This window comes from Triticum aestivum, chromosome 5A (assembly GCF_018294505.1).
Source record: "Triticum aestivum cultivar Chinese Spring chromosome 5A, IWGSC CS RefSeq v2.1, whole genome shotgun sequence".
Lineage (NCBI taxonomy): Eukaryota > Viridiplantae > Streptophyta > Magnoliopsida > Poales > Poaceae > Triticum > Triticum aestivum.
The window spans coordinates 614,124,529-614,132,873 of NC_057806.1; the positions used below are offsets into that span (position 1 = coordinate 614,124,529).

At 45.2% G+C, this 8,345-nt stretch overlaps 1 pseudogene; it reads right to left on the minus strand.

Annotated features, from left to right (window-relative positions):
- Window positions 1-234: 234 nt before the first annotated feature.
- Window positions 235-2,821, minus strand: LOC123107957 (uncharacterized; annotated as a pseudogene).
- Between the last annotated feature and the right edge of the window lie 5,524 nt (window positions 2,822-8,345).

Genomic DNA, 8,345 nt, shown 5'->3' on the forward strand with positions numbered 1-8,345 from the left:
TTACATAAGAACACACCCATTTGAATGAAGTAGTTTATTTGTTGCTTCATTTGCTGAATAGATTGGTGAAAAATAACATTTCATCATGTAGCCGTAGACAGAGAGAGGGAGAGAGAGAGTTCATAAGCCTATAAAAGAATGGGGAGTTCATGAACATATAAAGAAATTTAAAGTTCTAACAATAATTATTCAAATACATCTCTAATTAAAGATGGAAATCAAATATTATGGCGTTTAATCATCTTGTTGTTGTCGGTTCACACGTCGTTGATGATTAGTCCACAATTGTTGAGCGATGCCAGCACGAACTCTCTCACCAGCAACTCGATTATCTTCTCTTGCTTGCCCACGAACTTGTTGATCACCATGGTCAACATTTTCTTGTGTTTCCCCATGCTCATAAAGCTCAAACAACTCATCAGGCTCATTAACCTTCCTTATGAAGTTGTGGATGATGCAACAAGCCATAACAATTTTAACTTGGGTTCTATATGGATAAGGAATTCCTCCTTTCCTACTTAGAATTGGAAAACGAGCTTTCAGAACACCAAAGGTTTGTTCCACAATGTTCCGCAGCTGTGCATGCACATGGTTGAACAAATCCTTCTCACCAGTATATCTCCGATTACATCCACGAAAAGAAGCAATATGATAGCGATCTCCGCGATATGGGGCAATAAATTTTGGAGTATTTGCATAGCCTGAATCAACAAGATAAAATTTGCCTCCACATGAGGTTTCATAGCACAGTCAGAATTTTTATTTATATTATAGATACACAAATAATTAATATATTTATAATTTTACCTTCAGGAACAACCAAACCCCCACTAGTAACAGCCCATCTTAGAACAGCTTGATCCGATGCAGAACCCTCCCATCCAGCAGCGACATAAGAGAATGTCATGTCAAATGACACTGCTGCCATTACATTTTGAGACGGATAACCATGCCTATTTCTGTAAGGAGTTTGCTTATCAAGCCTGATTTTCGCCTCAATGTGTGTCCCGTCAATTGCTCCTAGACAGTTCTAGTGGGATTTTTTTAGTCAAATAAGGATGTTCACATGTTGTGGACATTGTACTTATGAAAATCATATGTAAAAGGAGTATATTCTTCAAATAGAAATTATACCTTGAAATATGGGTAGAACCTTGCATCACCCAATATTTTGGATGGGACTTGATTGCTTGGATCTGTTATGCAAACATCACGCAAACCATTTATGGCGTCTAAAACTTTGTTGAAGTGTCGGCTGATTGGTTCGCCAGAATGCTGATATCTATCTTGCATGACACGGTTTCTAACATTGTGACCAATTGTATGTAAAAACATGAGTAGTTGTTCATCCACTGTCATTCGATTTGTATCCTTAAGTAACTTTCTCTCGCACAAAGCATCCCGCAACAAGAAGAATGTGTGCTTCTCAAGACGAATTAGTTCATGAAATCTAACTGGATGTCCCTCTAACAGCTCTATTGTTTTCTGAGCACCAGTTAATATAGAGGTGTTACGAGTTGTTTTGAATAACCTTGTAAACAACACATCACGAAACAAGGACACTGCAGAAATGTTGTTAATAAGCACTTGCTCCGAGTCAGAAAGTTCATCATCTGGCACATCCAAGCTGTTCATAGTTCCCTGCACAATATACACTATTGATATCATCTCAGGATATTTGTTAAATATATCAGTGCTGAACCATCAAATGAACAATATAAAATTGAAAAAGAATGTTCATTATTTCACACAAGCTGATAAAACATAATGGAAATTGTTTTCTAAATCTATGACAACGACTGAAATAAAATACTATGGTCAATGGTGTATTACAAAAATTCTAAGGATCAAGAATCCAAAGCTTCCGCGTCTCATCATCCATCTCAATGAATATGTCCCATTTATCACCATCTGTAAATGCCTTGACCGCTTTTAGTTTCTCTTTGTGATCTAGATTACTCATACTATTTAATATTGCCATACATGATTTAACCGAGTAAGCTTCATTTTGTTGTGCTACTGTTTTCTTCGCTTCAGCAATGCTAAGTGATGCATCTGCAAGGTGGTCAATTGCTAATATGGCATCGTCGGCTGTCCATTTTTGCCCTCTTCCAGTTTCTTTTGATCCACTTCCAGTGGACTTCTTTTTTTCTTGCTCAATGGTAGTTGACTTCTTCATGAAGACACCAGGGGAAGTATTGTTTTCATCAGAATCAATCTCATGAACTTCAACATCCATATTGAGATCAATCTGTGAAGATTTGCTTGTACATGCAGCATCTTTTCCTTTGCTAGATACATCACCAGCTCCAGATGCTGTTGAAGTAGCACATATGGCTTGAAGATCTACCCAACTAGGCCACCCTTATCTCGATATTCCTGTAGTGACTTATCCTTCTACAAGTTGTTTAGTTTTTGGTTAATACTATGATATGAGAACTTCATATGGATTCTACTCACAAATCCTTACCTTAATTAGTTCTTCCCAATTTTCTTTTGAAGCTTTTATCATTTTATCATCATCGTCCCAACCAAATCCCGTGAGTTTTAGAAGTCTGTCCATGGTACTGTAGCAACTCCTGTAGTACTTATGACGATTTTTCAGTTGTTGTAATTCAAGTTTATCTACCCTTGAATCGTTGAATTGTCCTAAGATATCACGCCATGCTTTCTTTGTGTAACCTGTTCCTTCTTTCCCTCCCTGTAGACTTTGATCTTTCAATATATTGAGTAGTATTTTGTCCTCTGAAGATTTCCATACATGGCGCTTAGCTTTATCTGTGTTTTCCTTCCTAATTATTTTGTCCTTCTCATCATCCATATTCTTCTACAGGGAGATACAAGAAGAAATAATGCAAGATGAGTCATTTTGTTCATTACGATAAATCTATGAAGTGGAAGAAAATGAGCATGCCACTAATATTTTGATCTTTTGAGGGGTAATCCTGTGGTCGTTGTACACAAATGGGAGTCTAGGAGTGACCTAATATTTTGTTCAAAGTGTGACTGGACACTTCATTTTTTGTCGCATGTTTGCCTAATGGGATGTTCCCTGACCAGTTACTTTGCTGGGTTGCAGCCAAGATCTCAAGCATGAAGTTCATTTACTATAAAGCTGGGCTAGGTTTCCCCACTTATTGCCGTTAACTGCACATTGGACATCACAAGGTACTCTGATCTTCATTTGCTTACTTCATAGCTCTTACCATACACTATATAATATGGATAGATATGATTGATACTTATGCAAAATTATCCTTATACTGTGATTTAAACTGTATCCTTCTCATGAAAAACTAACTATTGCACTTGGATATATATACTGATTGACAATATTATTGTGGTTCGGTGTTGGATTATTTTAATATGTATGTAGAGCACCCTGATTCTCGTATGTACCATAAATTCATATTTAGGAATTACCAGGTTATTCGATCTTGTATAATCTAGGAATTGCCTAAATAAAATTATCAGGGGTTGTATGGAAAATAGGGGTCGCTGCCAATAGAATTAATTCAATGAACAGTAGCATGAACATATTTACAAAAACAATTCGTACTGCAGAATTTTGTAACTCTAGATTGTTTATCTTACCGTGTAGGATGGGTGAAGCCACGAATCCTGATTGAAGACCTCTTGGCAAGGCCGAGCTCTTTCTTGGACCCCTCGAGGTCCTGCTTCAGTATGGCGACCTCCGCAGTCAGTGCGGCGGACGCGAGTAGTGAGGCCTGAATACGCATGTTGACATACTTATATTAGACTCCTGCGATATTATTTGATCCTATGTACGGCTTTTCTTTCTGAACACCGAACAAAGAATCAGGGGCTACTGTCTATGCGGTAATATTTTTCCTATAATTTAAAACACTTACCTCAAAGCCTGTTTGAAGGCTGGCACAGGCTTTAGTGAATCGGCTCTTGGCGGACTAAACCTTCTGGACCACTACACTCATAATACTACGGTGCTCCTCGTCGATGGAAGCACTGCGAAGCGCTTCCAGCAGATTGTCCGAGGCCTCTGGATGGGCAAAGGTCACCGGCACAGGCGTCTTGCCCCTCTTAGAAGGAGGCCGCCTGCCCGAGCCCGGAACCACTGGAGGTTCCGGCGCGGTGTTTGGCTGAGGGCCGAACTCGGAGCTGTCAGGGGCCTTGTCCCCTTGGCTCCCGGAGTCCGGGAGGCCGCCTTGAGGCGCTTCCGGGACTGTCTCCCCTCGACCCGGTGCCTCGTGAGACAGCACCTCGGCGTCGTCCGCAGGATAGGGGGAGGTGGCGGTCGGAACTGGATCGCTATCCATGTCCGACGAGCCCAGGGAGCCGTCCGATGATACATCGATACGGGCTCGGGGCGGCCTACATAATTATATTTCGGCGTTAGGTGAAGTAGTGCGGCAAAGGAATACTATGATTTACATTGGTATCTGAATACTTACGACTTCCCCAGGGGCTTGGTCCTGGGCTGCCACTCGTCTTCGCTGTCGGCGGCGGTGGTAGAGTAGTCCGGAAGGAGAGTTCTCCCCTTCTTGGACCCTTCGGCCCCCCAGTTGGGGCGGCCTTCCTTTTCTTATCCCCCCCAACTGGAGGGGGAGCATCTTCTTCTTCTTCCTCGTCTTCAGGGGAGGAGTGCGCCGCAGAGTCATCGAACGGTGAGTCCGACGACGCCTGGCGTCGGGAACTCTTTCGGGTTCCCTTGGCCTTCTTGGTCTTCTCTGACACCGTATAAGGAGCCGGAGTCAGCATCTTCGCCAGAAGAGCGTCTGTTGGGCCTTCGGGTAAAGGAGCTGGACAGTCGATTTGTTCGGCCGTGTCCCGCCAGTCTTGTCAAAGGTACGGGGGTTGAGATCCCGCATGGAGTCAATCTATAAAAAATAAGTATCCTGTGAAAGGTAAAGCAGCTTACCGCACTGGCTTGGCGCTTCGCGCTGAATCCGCGATCCTCAGTAATGGGAGGGGGGACCTCGGCGCTTTTGAACAGCACCCTCCAGGCATCTTCGTGAGTTGTGTCGAAGAGCCTATTCAGAGTTCGGTGCTGCGCCGGGTCGAACTCCCACAAGTTGAAGTCCCGTTGTTGGCACGGGAGGATCCGGTGGTGGAGCATGACCTGGACTATGTTGATGAGTTTGAGCTTCTTGTTCACCATGTTTTGAATACATGTTTGGAGTCCGGTTAGCCCTCCCGAAATACCCCAGGACAGGCCCTTCTCTTTCCAGGAGGTGAGCCGCATGGGGATGGCAGATCAGAACTCGGGGGCTGCTGCCCATGCAGGGTCTCGCGGCTCGATGATATAGAACCACCTCGATTGCCACCCCTTTATGGTTTCCATAAAGGAGCCCTCGAGCCATGTAACGTTGGGCATCTTGCCCACCATGGCGCCTCCGCACTCCACCTGGCGGCCACCGACAACCTTCGACTTGACATTGAAGGTCTTCAGCCATAAGCCGAAGTGGGGCTTGATGCGGAGGAAGGCCTCTCACACGATGATAAACGCCGAGATGTTGAGGATGAAGTTCGGGGCCAGATCATGGAAATCCAGGCTGTAGTAGAACATGAGCCCCCAGACGAATGGGTGGAGAGAGAATCCCAGTCCGTGGAGGAAATGGGTAAGGAACACTACCCTATCATGGGGCCCGGGGGTGGGGATGAGATTCCCCTTATCTGGGAGCCGGTGCGCGATGTCGTCGGGCAGGTATCCGGCTCTCCTCAGCTTCTTGATGTCTTCCTCCGTGATGGAGGAGACCATCCACCTGCCTCCCGCTCCGGACATGGTTTGAGAGGGCTGAGGTGGGAAGTGCGGACTTGGGCGCTAGAGCTCGAGTGTGCGAAAACGGATGAGCAAAGGAGGAAGAAGGCGTGGATGAAAAGGTGAATCCTTATCCCTTTATATGGGCGGATAAAACTAAGCGTCCCCACTAGCCTAGTAAAACTCGCTTATCCCCCAAGCGCCGTAATTGACGGCGCGGTTGGGTTACCCACGCCCGTATTGATGAGAATCCTGTGATAAGGGGACATGATCTCTGCTATGACAAGACGTGTCAAAAAACTGCCTCGCGTTACGTGCGGGGCTAGTTAAAGGAAACGGTTTGAATAATCACCGGGCCGTGACATAATGTCGTGTTGCCAAAACAAGTCACCAAATTGGATTTGTGGAAATATTATTCTCTCTATGGTGGTATGTGGAACTTATTTTACAGGGTCGGACACTATCCTTATATTCAAATTCTTCCGTGGTATATTCAGAGGAGGAACCCGCCTTGCAATTTCGAAGACAATACTGCGCGCCGGACTCATCGTCATTGAAGCCTGGTTCAGGGGCTACTGTGGGAGTCCTAGATTAGGGGGTCTCCGGACAGCCGGACTATCTCCATTGGTCGGACTGTTAGACTATGAAGATACAAGATTGAAGACTTCGTCTCGTGTCCGGATGGGACTCTACTTGGCGTGGAAGGCAAGCTAGGCAATACGGATATGCATATCTCCTCCTTTGTAACTGACCTTGTGTAATCCTAACCCTCTCCGGTGTCTATAAAAACCGGAGGGTTTTAGTCCGTAGGACACAACAACTACAACATACAATCATACCGTAGGCTAGCTTCTAGGGTTTAGCCTCTCCTATCTCGTGGTAGATTTACTCTTGTATTACCCATATCATCAATATTAATCAAGCAGGACGTAGGGTTTTACCTCCATCAAGAGGGCCCGAACCTGGGTAAAACATTGTGTCCCCTGCCTCCTGTTACCATCCACCTTAGACGCATAGTTCGGGACCCGCTACCCAAGATCCACCGGTTTTGACACCGCCATGTACTTCTTGCTAAAATTAGTTCTTGTACGAGTAAACTTTCGAGTACATAAGAGGCAGCACAGACAATCTGAACTTTGCTTGTAGGTTTATCCTCAAATAGTGGCCTCATGCCCATGGAGGTTTGAGCAATTTGGCCACTACTTTCATCCAACCAGTTTACTGGGTTATCTTGGTCCTGTATCTTGCCAGAATTCTACATTGAAGACGAGAAAGGAGGCAGTTGAGAAAATGAACCACCCAAATTTTTTGTGCAGTTCAACTGAAATGAAGCATCCTTGGCATGCAGACTGATTACGTGCCAGATGAATATACGCGTCAACGAACTTGTCTGGAATCTTTAGACTCCATGCCATATAGTTTGCTACCATATGTGCCGATAACCAAAACGCACAACTTGGGACCAAAGACTGGACTGCGTTTTTTTGGGCTATGCACCAGGCAATATTTTTGGCATTCACTCTCCTAACATTTGGTGTTTGACCATTGGCGACGCCGGTTGATACTCGAATGAATATAGGAACTTCTTGTCAACATCGATGCTTGTCTGAGTGAACTTTGGAGTACATAGCAACAACATAAGTTCATGTCCATTTGATCATTTCGTGCAGTTCTACTAAAATCACCCGATTTAATTATTTGCCTGCGAGTTCAGGCTCCAAATTACTCCTTTATGAAATCGGCAAACAGTAGCACAATACCAAATTACCAATACATATGATAGGCACAATAATCAGGATAAAGACCAGTACCAACCTGTGTGAGGTAGCATATCAATTACTATTTCCTTTGACTGGAAGCCGAGATAAGCCAAGCGACTGTGTAACGCCCCAGATATAATTTCCCTATTTGTACTCCAACTCTTGCCGTTTCCGGTGTCAAGTTATATTTATTTCTCGGGTTCGGGTCTTTGTCTCCGTGTGTTGTTTTCGTTTTCATGCATCTCATACCATGTCATCTCGTGCATTGCATTTGCATACATGTTCATCTCATGCATTCGAGCATTTTCCCCGTTGTCCGTTTTGCATTCCGGCGCTTCGTTCTCCTCCGGTGGTCATTTCTAGCTTTCTTTCGTGTTTGGGAATTAAACATTTCCGGATTGGACCGAGACTTGCCAAGCGGCCTTGGTTTACTACCGCTAGACCGCCTGTCAAGTTTCGTACCTTTTGGACTTCGTTAGATAGTCCAACGGTTAACCGAGGGACCGAAAAGGCCTTGTATGTGTTGCAGCCCAACACCCCCCAAATTTGGCCCAAAACCCACCAAACTCTGCTCCATGTCCTAGAGCGTTCGATCACGATCGTGTGGGCGAAAACCGCACCTCATTTGGACTCTCCTAGCTCCCTCTATGCCTATATATAGACCCCCTCCTCCAAATCCCCGATCCCCTCGTCTCAAACCCTAGCTAAAAAAAAAAACTCCCAGCCACCGATGGACATGTCCGCCGCCTGACCGGACACGTCCGCCGGCGCCCCCGACCACTCCGGTGCCGCCATGTGGCAGGACCACATCGCCGCGGCCGCCGGCCCGCAGGCCCACGCGGGGCCCT